The sequence below is a fragment of the Capra hircus genome, unplaced genomic scaffold (assembly GCF_001704415.2).
Source record: "Capra hircus breed San Clemente unplaced genomic scaffold, ASM170441v1, whole genome shotgun sequence".
In the NCBI taxonomy this organism is placed as follows: Eukaryota; Metazoa; Chordata; class Mammalia; order Artiodactyla; family Bovidae; genus Capra; species Capra hircus.
Window position 1 is genome coordinate 15,934 of NW_017189820.1, and position 11,684 is coordinate 27,617.

General features: G+C 38.5%; 1 long non-coding RNA gene across 1 annotated transcript; it reads left to right on the top strand.

Moving 5' to 3' along the window:
• The first annotated feature begins 322 nt into the window (after positions 1–322).
• On the top strand, positions 323–11,344 carry LOC108634692. Its single transcript, XR_001917678.1, has 3 exons — positions 323–361; positions 5,272–5,455; positions 11,236–11,344. It is a non-coding gene; the product is annotated as an uncharacterized LOC108634692 (long non-coding RNA).
• The last annotated feature ends 340 nt before the right edge of the window (positions 11,345–11,684 follow it).

Genomic DNA, 11,684 nt, shown 5'->3' on the forward strand with positions numbered 1-11,684 from the left:
GCTAGTTGGTAGCAGATCCAGATTCTGATCTTGCCAGTTATCATAAGAGTCCATGCTTCTAAACACTACCATATTCCTTTAAAAAAGTAGACTAAGGAAATAGCCAGAAAGATGGAGCACCATCCCAGGTTTCTGTCTATCATCGTTACCAATAAATCTGTTACAAGTTGCATATTGTTTTGGTGTTTTTTTTTTTTTTTTTAGATCTCATTCTAACGTTTTTTTAAATTAAAGGATAATTGCTTTACAGAAAGAGAAGGCAATGGCACCCCACTCCAGTACTCTTGCCTGGAAAATCCCATGGGCGGAGGAGCCTGGTAGGCTGCAGTCCATGGGGTCGCTAAGAGTCGGACACGACTGAGTGAGTTCACTTTCAGTTTTCACTTTCATGCATTGGAGGAGGAAATGGCAACCCATTCCAGTGTTCTTGCCTGGAGAATCCCAGGGACGGGGAAGCCTGGTGGGCTGCCATCTATGGGGTCGCACAGAGTCAGACACGACTGAAGCGACTTAGCAGCAGCAGCAGCTTTACAGATTTTTGTTATTTTCTATCAAACCTGAACATGAAGTCAGCCATAGGTATACATATATCCCCTCGCTTTAGAAACTGCTTCCCATCTCCTGCCCCATCCCACCCCTCTAGTTTGATACAGAGCTCCTGTTTGAGTTTCCTGAGACAACAGGAAGTTCCTGTTGGCTATCTACTTTACATATGGTAATGTAAGTTTCCGTCTTACTCGCCTCATACATCTCACCCTATCCTCCCCTCCTCCCACGTCCATAAATCTATTCTCTATGTCTGTTTCTGCATGCTGCCCAACAGATAAATTTTTCAGTATCATTTTTCTAGATTCTGTATATGTGTGTCAGTATATGATATTTCTCTTTCTCTTTCTGACTTACTTCACTCTATATAATAGGCTCTAGGTTCATCCACCTCATCAGAACTGACTGAAATGTGTTCCATTTTATGGCTGAGTAATATTCCATCGTGTATATATACAACAGCTTCTTTATCCATTCATCTGTCGATGGACATCTAGGTTGCTTCCACGTTCTAGCAATTGTAAAGAGTGCTGCAGTGAACAATGGGATACATGTGTCTTTTTCAATTTTGGTTTCCTCAGGGTATATGCCTAGGAGTGGGACTGCTGCGTCATATGGCAGTTTTATTCCTAGTTTTTAAAGGAATCTCCATACCGTCTTCCATAGTGGCTGTATCAATTTACGTTCCCGCCAACAGTGCAAGAGCATTCCCTTTTCTCCACATGCTCTCCAGCATATACTGTTTGTAGACTTTTTGGTGATGGCCATTCTGACTGGTATGAGGTGATATCTTATTGTAGTGTCGATTTGCGTTTCTCTAATAATGAGCAATATTGAATATCTTTTCATGTGTTTGTTAGCGATCTGTATGTCTTCTTTGGAGAAATGTCTGTTTTGCTCTTTTCCCCACTTTTTGATTGGGTTGTTTGTTTTCCTGGTATTGAATTGTATGCACTACGTGTATATTTTGGAAATTAATCCTGTGTCTGTTGTTTCATTTGCTATTATTTTCTCCCATTCTGAGGGTTGTCTTTTCAGCTTGCTTATAGTACCCTTTGCTGTGCAAAGGCTTTTATGTTTAATCAGGTCCCACTTGTTTACTTTTGTTTTTATTTCCATTACTCTAGCAGGTGGGTCATAGAGGATCTTGCTTTGATTTCTGTCATCGAGTTTTCTGCCTATGTTTTCGTCTAAGAGTTTTATAGTTTCTGGTCTTACATTTAGGTCTTTAATCCATTTTGAGTTTGTCTTTGTGTGCTGTTAGGAAGTGTTCTAATTTCAGTCTTTTACAGGTAGCTGTCCAGTTTTCCCAGCACCATTCATTGAAGAGGCTGTCTCCACCCCATTATATATTCTTGCCTCCTTTGTCAAAAATAAGGTAGCCATAGGTGCATGGGTTTATTTCTGGGCTTTCTATCTTGTTCCATTGGTCTATATTTCTGTATTTGTGCCAGTACCATACCGTCTCAATGACTGTAGCTTTGTAGTATAATTTGAAATCAGGAAAGTTGATTCCTCCAGTTCTGTTCTTTCTTAGTATTGCTTTGGCTATTCAGGGTCGTTATGTGTTTGCATACGAATGGTGAAATATTTTGTTCTAGTTCTGTGAAAAGTGCCATTAGTAATTTGATAGGGATCACACTGAATCTATAGATTGCATTTGGTAGTATAGTCCTTTTCACAATATTGATTTCTCCTTCCCAGCGTCATTTCTTCCAGTTTATCCATTTTATTGCCATATAGTTATTTGTAATAGTCTCTTATAATCCTTTGTATTTCTGCATGGTCTGTTGTAACTTCTCCTTTATATCTAACTTTGTTGATTTGATGCTTGTCTCTTTTTTTCTTGATGAGTCTGGCTAAGGGGTTGTCAATTTTGTTTATCTTCTCAAAGAACCAGCTTTTAGTTTTATTAATCTTTATTGTCGTTTTTTCTTTTTCATTTATTTCTGCTCAGATCTTTTGATTTCTTTCCTTCTACTAATTTTCAAGTTTTTCGTTCTTTTTCCAGTTGTTTTAGGTGTAAAATTAGGTTGTCTATTCGATGTTTTTCTTGTTTCTTGAGGTAGGATTGTATTGCTATCAACTTCCCTCTTAAAACTGCTTTTGCTGCATCCCATACCTTTTCAGTTGCCATGTTTTCATTGTCATTTGTTTCTGAAATTTTTTGATTTCCCTTTTGATTTCTTCAGTAACCTGTTGGTTATTTAGAAACCTGTTGTTTAATCTCCATTTGTTTGTGTTTCTTACAGTTTTTTTCTTGTGAAAAAACCTCATCTCATCTCATAGCATGGCAGAAAAGATGCTTGATACGATTTCAATTTTCTTAAATTTACTGAGGTTTCATTTGTGACCCAAGATGTGGTCGATCCTGGAGAATGTTCCATGTGCACTTGAGAAAAAGATGTATTCTTCTGCATTTGGATGGAATGTCCTGAAGATATCAATGAGACCCATTTCATCTAATGTATCATTTAAGACTTGTGTTTCGTTGTTAATTTTCTGTTTTGATGATCTGTCCATTGGTGTGAGTGGGGTGTTAAAGTCTCCTACTATTATTGTGTTACTGTCAAATTCTCCTCTTATGTCTGTTAGTGTTTACCTTATGTATTGAGGTGCTCCTATGTTGTGTGCATAGATATTTACAATTGTTATGTCATCCTGTTGGATTGATCCCTTGATCGTTACGTAGTGTCCTTCCTTATCTCTTGTAATATTGTTTATCTTAAGGTCTACTTTGTCTGGTATGAGGATGCTACCCCAGCTTTCTTTTGCTTTCCATTTGTGTGGAATGTATTTTTTCATCCTCTCACTTTCGGTCTATATGTGTCTTTACATCTGAAGTGGGTTTCTTGCAGACAGCATATACATGGGTCTTGTTTTTGTATCCATTCAGCCAGTCTGTGTCTTTTGGTGGGAGCAATTAATCCATTTGCAGTTAAAGTAATTACTGATATATTCCTAATGCCGTTGTCTTAATTGTTTGGGGTTTGTTTCTGTAGATCTTTTTCTTCTCTTGTATTTCCTGACTATATAGTCCCTGTAACATTTGTTGTAAAGCTGGTTTGGTGGTACTGAATTCTCCTAACTTTTGCTTGTTTGAAAAGTTTTTGATTTCTCCATCAAATTTGAATGAGATCCTTGCCAGGTAGACTAGTCTTGGTTGTAGATTTTTCCATTTCAGTACTTTAAATATATCGTGCCATTCCCTTCTGGCCTGCGCAGTTTCGGCTGAAAGATCAGCTGTTAAACGTATGGGGTTTCCCCTGTGTGTTACTTGTTGCTTTTCCCTTGCTGCTTTTAATATTCTTTCTTTGTGTTTAGTCTTGGTAGTTTGATTCGTATGTGTCTTGGCATGTTTCTCCTTGGGTTTATCCTGTATGGGACTCTTTGTGCCTCTTGGACTTGATTGACCATTTCCTTTTCCATGTTGGGGAAATTTTCAATTATAATCTCTTACAAACTTTTCTCATACCCTTTCTTTTTCTCTTCTTCTGGGACCTCTATAATTCTAATGTTGGTGCATTTAATACTGTCCCAGAGGTCTCTGAGACTATCCTCAGTTATTTTCATTCTTTTTACTTTATTCTGCTCTTCAGCAGTTGTTTCCACCACTTTATCTTCTGGCTAACTGATCCCTTCTTCTGCTTCAGATATTCTGCTATTAATTCCTTCTAGAGTATTTTTAATTTCAGTAACTGTGAAGTGATAGATAGAAGACTTCCTATAGCAGATTAAGTACTCTACCACTGTGCCTTCCCTTCCTGTCTATACAGAAGTATCTTGCCCGAAATGATTTATTTAATCTGGTGAAACCATTGATGAGATTTTTTCAATGCCAGCTAGAAAACATTTATTAAATGTTCATTAATAGATGAAGCTGCATAAACAGTAAGGAGCATTGTACTTAGTGTTAAGGTGATAAAAAGAAGATAGATTCCTATATAATGGGCTTAAATTCAATATTTCTAAAAAATAATATTGAAATTAGGTGCTAGCCTTATGTAGATTCCTATAATATGGGTAAATCCAATATTCCTGAGAATGATTTTGAGAGACTCTAGCTTCACACTCCGTGAAAAAATCCATTGTGTACCCTGGAGCAGCTTAGTACTCACTTGCCAAGACATGTAAGCATGGAAGTTTGCAATAAGCCTACGTTCTATGTATAGCTTATTTTCCACAAAGCAGACTGAATACATGCCAAAAGTAGCAGTCACTTGCCTGTTTTGAGGATTAGATAGTCACTTTTGTACTTTTTCTATGCCGACCTGTATTTTACTCAGCACTGTTTATGAGTAGAGGATGGACATGTTTCTGTTTGTGTTCAATTCGTCTATACTCCATTTTGTTAAAAGATCAACTTTATTTGCTGAATAGATTCTTGATATAATTTTCCTAGCATTTGGAAGTTTATAACATAAGGAACTGTTTAAATATAAAGCAAAAGAGTAAGTAATGCAGATTGGCCTTCCCATTTTTATGGCCCAAATTGAGACCATCATCATGAAATGAGTCATGATTTCAGTCATTCATTATACATGCTGGTCTTTATGTTTTTATCTAGCTTGGGTTTTCCAGAGTGGTACCCTAATCTTATGTTGATTGTGTATCCTCAACGCACCCAGCTTATAGTTTTAGGGAGAATACTGTAGGCGCTTGATAGTTGATTGATTTCTGTTTTATGGCTTTTCAGATAATTATTTATGTTTTCCTATTGTTTAGTTTCCCTCGACCTTTTTCAAAGGAAGGGCAAACATGTGTGCTGCGTTTTGCTATGAGGTTTTAAAAGTGCTGCACGTCACAGATTGGCTCAACCAGGAATGAAGCCTCTGCACTTTTGTGTCTTCTGATGAGAAACGACTTTGAGTACACCAAAAGGAAAACCTTTTTAAGAACACATCTGCAGGTCAGTGAAAACCAAAGCTTCTCTTTCTTGTGTTCAATCTTTAGCCTCTCTACATTAAGGTATAGAGCTCCCCAGTCTAATACAAAGCTATTAGCCACAGGTGGCCATCTGGCACTTGAAATTGAGCTAGTCTGAATTCAGGACACATTGACTTTTGAAGACTACGTACAAAGAAGTAAAATATCTCAATTGTTTTATATTGACTATATGTTGAAATGATATTTTGGATATATTGGTTTAAGTAAACTAAAATTCACTTGTGTCATTTTACTTTTTAATGTGGCTGCTAGACAATTTAATAGTACACATGTGACTCATATCCTATTTCTACTGGACAACACTGCTTGAGAACATAGGTGTTAAGAGCAGAGATTCCAGGTTCCACGAGTATCACACACTGTGTGACCTTAGCGAGGACTTCTTTACTCTCTTAGTACCTCAGATGCTTCGTAAGTAAAATACTGGTAAATATCCCTATCCACTTCGTATGGTTTTGGTGAGGATTAAACAAGATGATTAAGTAACAGATGTAGTACTTTTGTTTTTCATCTCCACCACGCCCAGTTAGTTAAAAATTATGAGCGAAGTCTCAAGGTTTAGTGGAAAGCATGGACTTTGAAATCAGACCTGCCTGGACTTAAATCATAGCTTAGCTACTTACTTAATATGTGACCCTGGGGATTTTACTCAGTCCATCTTAACTATTTGCCTCATCTGTAAAATGAGGCCAACTATGTTTCAGCTTTGTCATGAGGGTTAAAAATAAAGTGTATGTAGTGCCAGGCACAAAATGCCTAGCTCATAATAGACTCTTAGTACGTGGCAGTTGTTATTCAACATCTCCATAATTTTGTGCTTGTGTGATGAAACAGGTGTGAACTGAAACACAGTTGGGAGTTCTTGGCTCAGTTGCCATCAGCTGTAATATGGGAAATGCCTGGTCATATTTCTATCTTTACTGCCATGGTCAGTCCCATTGCAGTTGTTTATTGGAGACTGGGTTATACATGAGGAAATGGCCATAAGTAGCTTTTTAGAAATGTCATCAGTGATGTTAAACTCTGATACAAGTATATTGCTTTCTGTAAAAATTCTTCCTATCTAATTATATTTTGATACTTGGTCTAACATTATATGTTAGAGTATCTCATATTTGCTTTCATAGAGATGTCACTTGAATACCACTTCCTCCAAAGCATTTCTGCAATTAGTGTGCTGATGTTTTTGAAACTTCCCCCATTAGAGTCCATCCTTCTGGGTTAAAACATCAATTTCTCTCAAGTCCTATATTCAAATAAAATGAATTAATAAATTGCAGACTTAGAACCATGTCTAAGTGCTCAATAAACTGGTTAAGTTAGTAATATTATGCGTATGATCGATTTTAATCCTCATAACAGCTCTATAATGTAGGTATTGTTGTTATCCCTATATTGCCTTTAAGGAAAGTGAGAAACAGGAGGGTTAATTCACTTTCTCAAAGCCATTCAGTGAATAATTGATAAAGTCAAAGTTTGAATCTAGGGCACTTGGACTCAAGAGCTTGGCACACAACTCCTATAGTATCTTGCTTCTCAGATCAGGAGTAAAGCTTCTGGCCAGGAACACTTTAGGCCTAAATCATATAAGCCTTCATTAAAAGGAGCCTGAGAGATTAAAAAGCACCATGCATACATGCTCAGTTGCTTCAGTCATGTCTGGGCTCTTTGCAACCCTGTGGACTGTAGAACGGCCAGGCTCCTGTCTCCACGGGATTCTCTAGCCAAAGGAGTTGCCATGCCTTCCTCCAGGAATTGTTCCCAACCCAGGGATCAAACTCACATCTTCTGCATCTCCTGCATTGAAGGCAGATTCTTTACTGCTGAGCTAACGGTGAAGCCTAAAAGCACCATTACATGGCATTATACTGTTATCATTATGTAGTGTATATGCTGTAACATATACTACTGTCTAAACTATTTAGATAGGCCCTAGTCAGAAACAAAGAAAGGAGCTGAGGTACTGGAGTTGTGATAGACTAGTGAAAAGAAATGAGAAACCATCAAAGAAATGTCCTTTAGTCCCAACTTTGCCAAAACTACTTGCTAGCAAATGTATTGAAGGCAAATACCTGACCACCATTGTATCAGTTCACTAATTATGAAAATGGTTTCAGACCTAGATGTGCTGTGTTTTCAAGTTTTTCACATCAAACTAAGAAAAGTCCTGATAAAATTTGAAATTGAAACCTCCATTGATCTATAATTCTGTTTTTGTGCCAATACCATACTGTCTTGATTACTGTAGCTTTGTAGTATAGTCTGAAGTCAGCAAGGTTGATTCCTCTAGCTCCATTTTTCTTTTTCAAGATTGCTTTGGCTATTTGGGGTCTGTTGTCTTTCTGTACATATTGTAAAATTTTAGTTCTAGTTCTGTGTGAAAACTGCCATTGGTAATTTGATAGGGATTGCACTGAATCTGTAGATTGCCATTGGTAGTATGGTCATTTTCATAATATTGATTCTTGTGATCCAAGAACATGGTATATCTCTCCATCTATTTGTGTTTTGATTTTTTCATCAGTGTCTTAGAGTTTCCTTCATTTCAGTCTTTTGTCTCGTTAGGTAGGTTGACTCAGTTCGGTTCAGTTCAGTTCAGTCGCTCAGTCGTGTCCGACTCTTTGCAACCGCATGAATCGAAGCACGCCAGGCCTCCCTGTCCATCACCATCTCCTGGAGCTCCCTCAGACTCACGTCCATCGAGTCCGTGATGCCATCCAGCCATCTAATCCTCGGTCGTCACCTTCTCCTCCTACCCCCAATCCCTCCCAGCATCACAGTCTTTTCCAGTGAGTCAACCCTTCACATGAGGTGTCCAAAGTACTGAAGCTTCAGCTTTAGCATCATTCCTTCCAGAGAAATCCAAGGGTTGATCTCCTTCAGAATGGACTGGTTGGATCTCCTTGCAGTTCAAGGGATTCTCAAGAGTCTTCTCCAACACCACAGTTCAAAAGCATCAATTCTTTGGCGCTCAGCCTTCTTCACAGTCCAACTCTCACATCCATACATGACCACAGGAAAAACCATAGGCTTGACTAGGTGGACCTTAGTCGGCAAAGTAATGTCTCTGCTTTTGAATATATATCCATCCTAGGTTGGTCATAACTTTTCTTCCAAGCCAGTAAAGCGTCTTTTAAATTTCATGGCTGCAGTCACCATCTGCAGTGATTTTGGAGCCCCAAAAAATAAAGTCTGACACTGTTTCTACTGTTTCCCCATCTATTTCCCATGAAGTGATGGGACTAGATGCCATGATCTTCGTTTTCTGAATGTTGAGCTTTAAGCCAACTTTTTCGCTCTCCTCTTTCACTTTCATCAAGAGGCTTTTTAGCTCCTCTTCACTTTCTGCCATAAGGGTGGTGTCATCTGCATATCTGAAGTTATTGATATTTCTCCTGGCAATCTTGATTCCAGCTTGTGTTTCTTCCAGTCCAGCGTTTCTCATGATGTACTCTGCATAGAAGTTAAATAAGCAGGGTGACAATATACAGCCTTGACGTACTCCTTTTCCTATTTGGAACCAGTCTGTTGTTCCATGTCTAGTTCTAACTATTGCTTCCTGACCTGCATACCGATTTCTCAAGAGGCAGGTTAAGTGGTCTAGTATTCCCATCTCTTTCAGAATTTTCCACAGTTGATTGTGATCCACACAGTCAAAGGCTTTGGCATAGTCAATAAAGCAGAGATAGATGTTTTTCTGGAACTCTCTTGCTTTTCCATGATCCAGCGGATGTTGGCAATTTGATCTCTGGTTCCTCTGCCTTTTCTGAAACCAGCTTGAACATCAGGGAGTTCACAGTTCACGTATTGCTGAAGCCTGGCTTGGAGAATTTTGAGCATTACTTTACTAGCATGTGAGATGAGTGCAATTGTGTGGTAGTTTGAGCATTCTTTGGCATTGCCTTTCTTTGGGATTGGACTGAAAACTGACCTTTTCCAGTCCTGTGGCCACTGCTAGGTTGACTCCTAGGTATTTTATTCTTTTTGTTGAAGTAGTGAATGGAGTTGCTCCTTAATTTCTCTTTCTGATTTTTCATTGTTACTGTATAGGAATGCAAGGGATTTCTGTGTATTAATTTTGTAACGTGCAACTTTACTAAAGTTGCTATTTCTTTTTTTTTATGATATGACTTTGTCGTTAGCTTTTTTAAAATTAATTACTTTATTTTAATTGGAGGCTAATTACTTTACAATATTTAGTGATTTTTGCCATACATTGACATGAATCAGCCATGGCTGTATAAGTGTTCCCCATCTTGAACCCCCCTCCCACCTCCCTCCCCATCCCATCCTTCTGGGTCATCCCAGGGCACCAGCCCTAAACACCCTGTCTCATGCATCGAACCTGGACTGGCGATCTGTTTCACATATGATAATACACATGTTTCAATGCTATTCTCTCAAAGCATCCCTCCCTCGCCTTCTCCCACAGAGTCCAAAAGACTGTTCCTTACATCTGTGTCTCTTTTGCTGTCTTGCATATAGATCATCGTTACCATCTTTCTAAAGTCCATATATATGCGTTAGTATAACGTATTGGTGTTTTTCTTTCTGACTTATTTCACTCTGTATAATAGGCTCCAGGTTCATCTACCTTGTTAGAACTGATTCAAATGCATTATTTTTAATGGCTGAGTAATATTCCATTGTGTATACATACCATGGCTTTTATCCATCTACTGATGGACATCTAGGTTGCTTCCATGTCCTGGCGATTGTAAACAGTGCTGCAAGTGAACATTGGGGTACACGTGTCTCTTTCAATTCTGGTTTCCTTGGTGTGTACCCCAGCAGTGGGATTGCTGGTCATATGGCAATTCTATTTCCAGTCTTTTAAGGAATCTCCACACTGTTCTCCATGTGGCTGTACTAGTTTACCTTCCCACCAACAGTGTAAGAAGGTTCCCTTTGCTCTGCACCCTCTCTCCAGCATTCATTGTTAGTAGACTTTTTAGCAGCCATTCTGACTGGCCTGAGATGATACCTCATTGTGGTTTTGGATTTGCATTTCTCTAATGAGTGATATTGAACATTTTTCTTGTGTTTGTTAGCCATCTGTATGTCTTTTTTGGAGAAATGTTTGTTTAGTTCTTCAGCCCATTTTTTGATTGGGCCATATATTTTTCTGGAATTGAGCTGCATGAGCTGCTTGTATATTTTTGAGATTAATTCTCTGTCAGTTGCTTCGTTTGCTATGTCGTTAGCTTTTTACAATTTTTTTCTTTATTTTTGCCCTGCTGGGTTCTTCATTGCTGTGCAGGCTTTCTCTAGTTGTGGCAAGCAGGGGCTAATCTTCATTGTTGTGCCAGCTTCTCATTGCATTGGCTTCTCTTGTTGCAGAGCATGGCTCTCGGATGCTCAGGCTTCAGTAGCCATGGCATGTGGGCTCAGTAGTTGTAGCTCGTGGGCTTTAGAGTGCAGGCTCAATAGTTGTGGCACAGATTTACTTGATTCGCAGCATGTGGGATCTTCCTGGACCAGGGATTGAACCCATATCTCCTGCATTGGCAGGCAGATTCTTTACCACTGAGCCCCAGGCCAGCCCCTAAAGTTGCTGTTTCAATAGAAGAATTTAACCACTCATGTAGGAGGAAAATAGATTTTGATGGAACTCTGTAAAATCTTTAAAAGAAGCATTTTGTATGAGTGCTTATGGTTGGTACATTGAAGAAAAGAAGCAGCATGTATTCAAAAGACATTTGAAAAATAACATTGAAAAAAAGACATTTCTTCTTTCCACAGATAATAATTGCTGTAAGCCAGTTGATAGTGGATGTAGCACTAAGTGGAGGATCGAGATTTCAGGAGTCTTTATTCATTATCAATAACTTTACAAACAGTGACAGACCTATGAAGGTATGTTCTCACTTTAAGTGAAAAATTAGACCCATGTTCAATGTTAGGGGCGTTTCACTCCTCAAGTTAAACTGCACCTTGCATTCACAACATTTATATAGTATTCAAGTGTACAGAATGTGAGCTTCACAGGTCAAGGCTTTGTTTGTACATCCCTGTACCTCTAGCACCTAGACTACTGCCAGGTACACAGTAAGCATTCAGTATTAGTTGAATGAGTGAATGAACGACTGTACTATGTACACATAATTATGATATAATTTTAATTTTCTCTGGCTTGATATTTAAACTTACTTAGAAAAGAAATGGTTTTTTTTTTCCCCCTCAACCGTTTG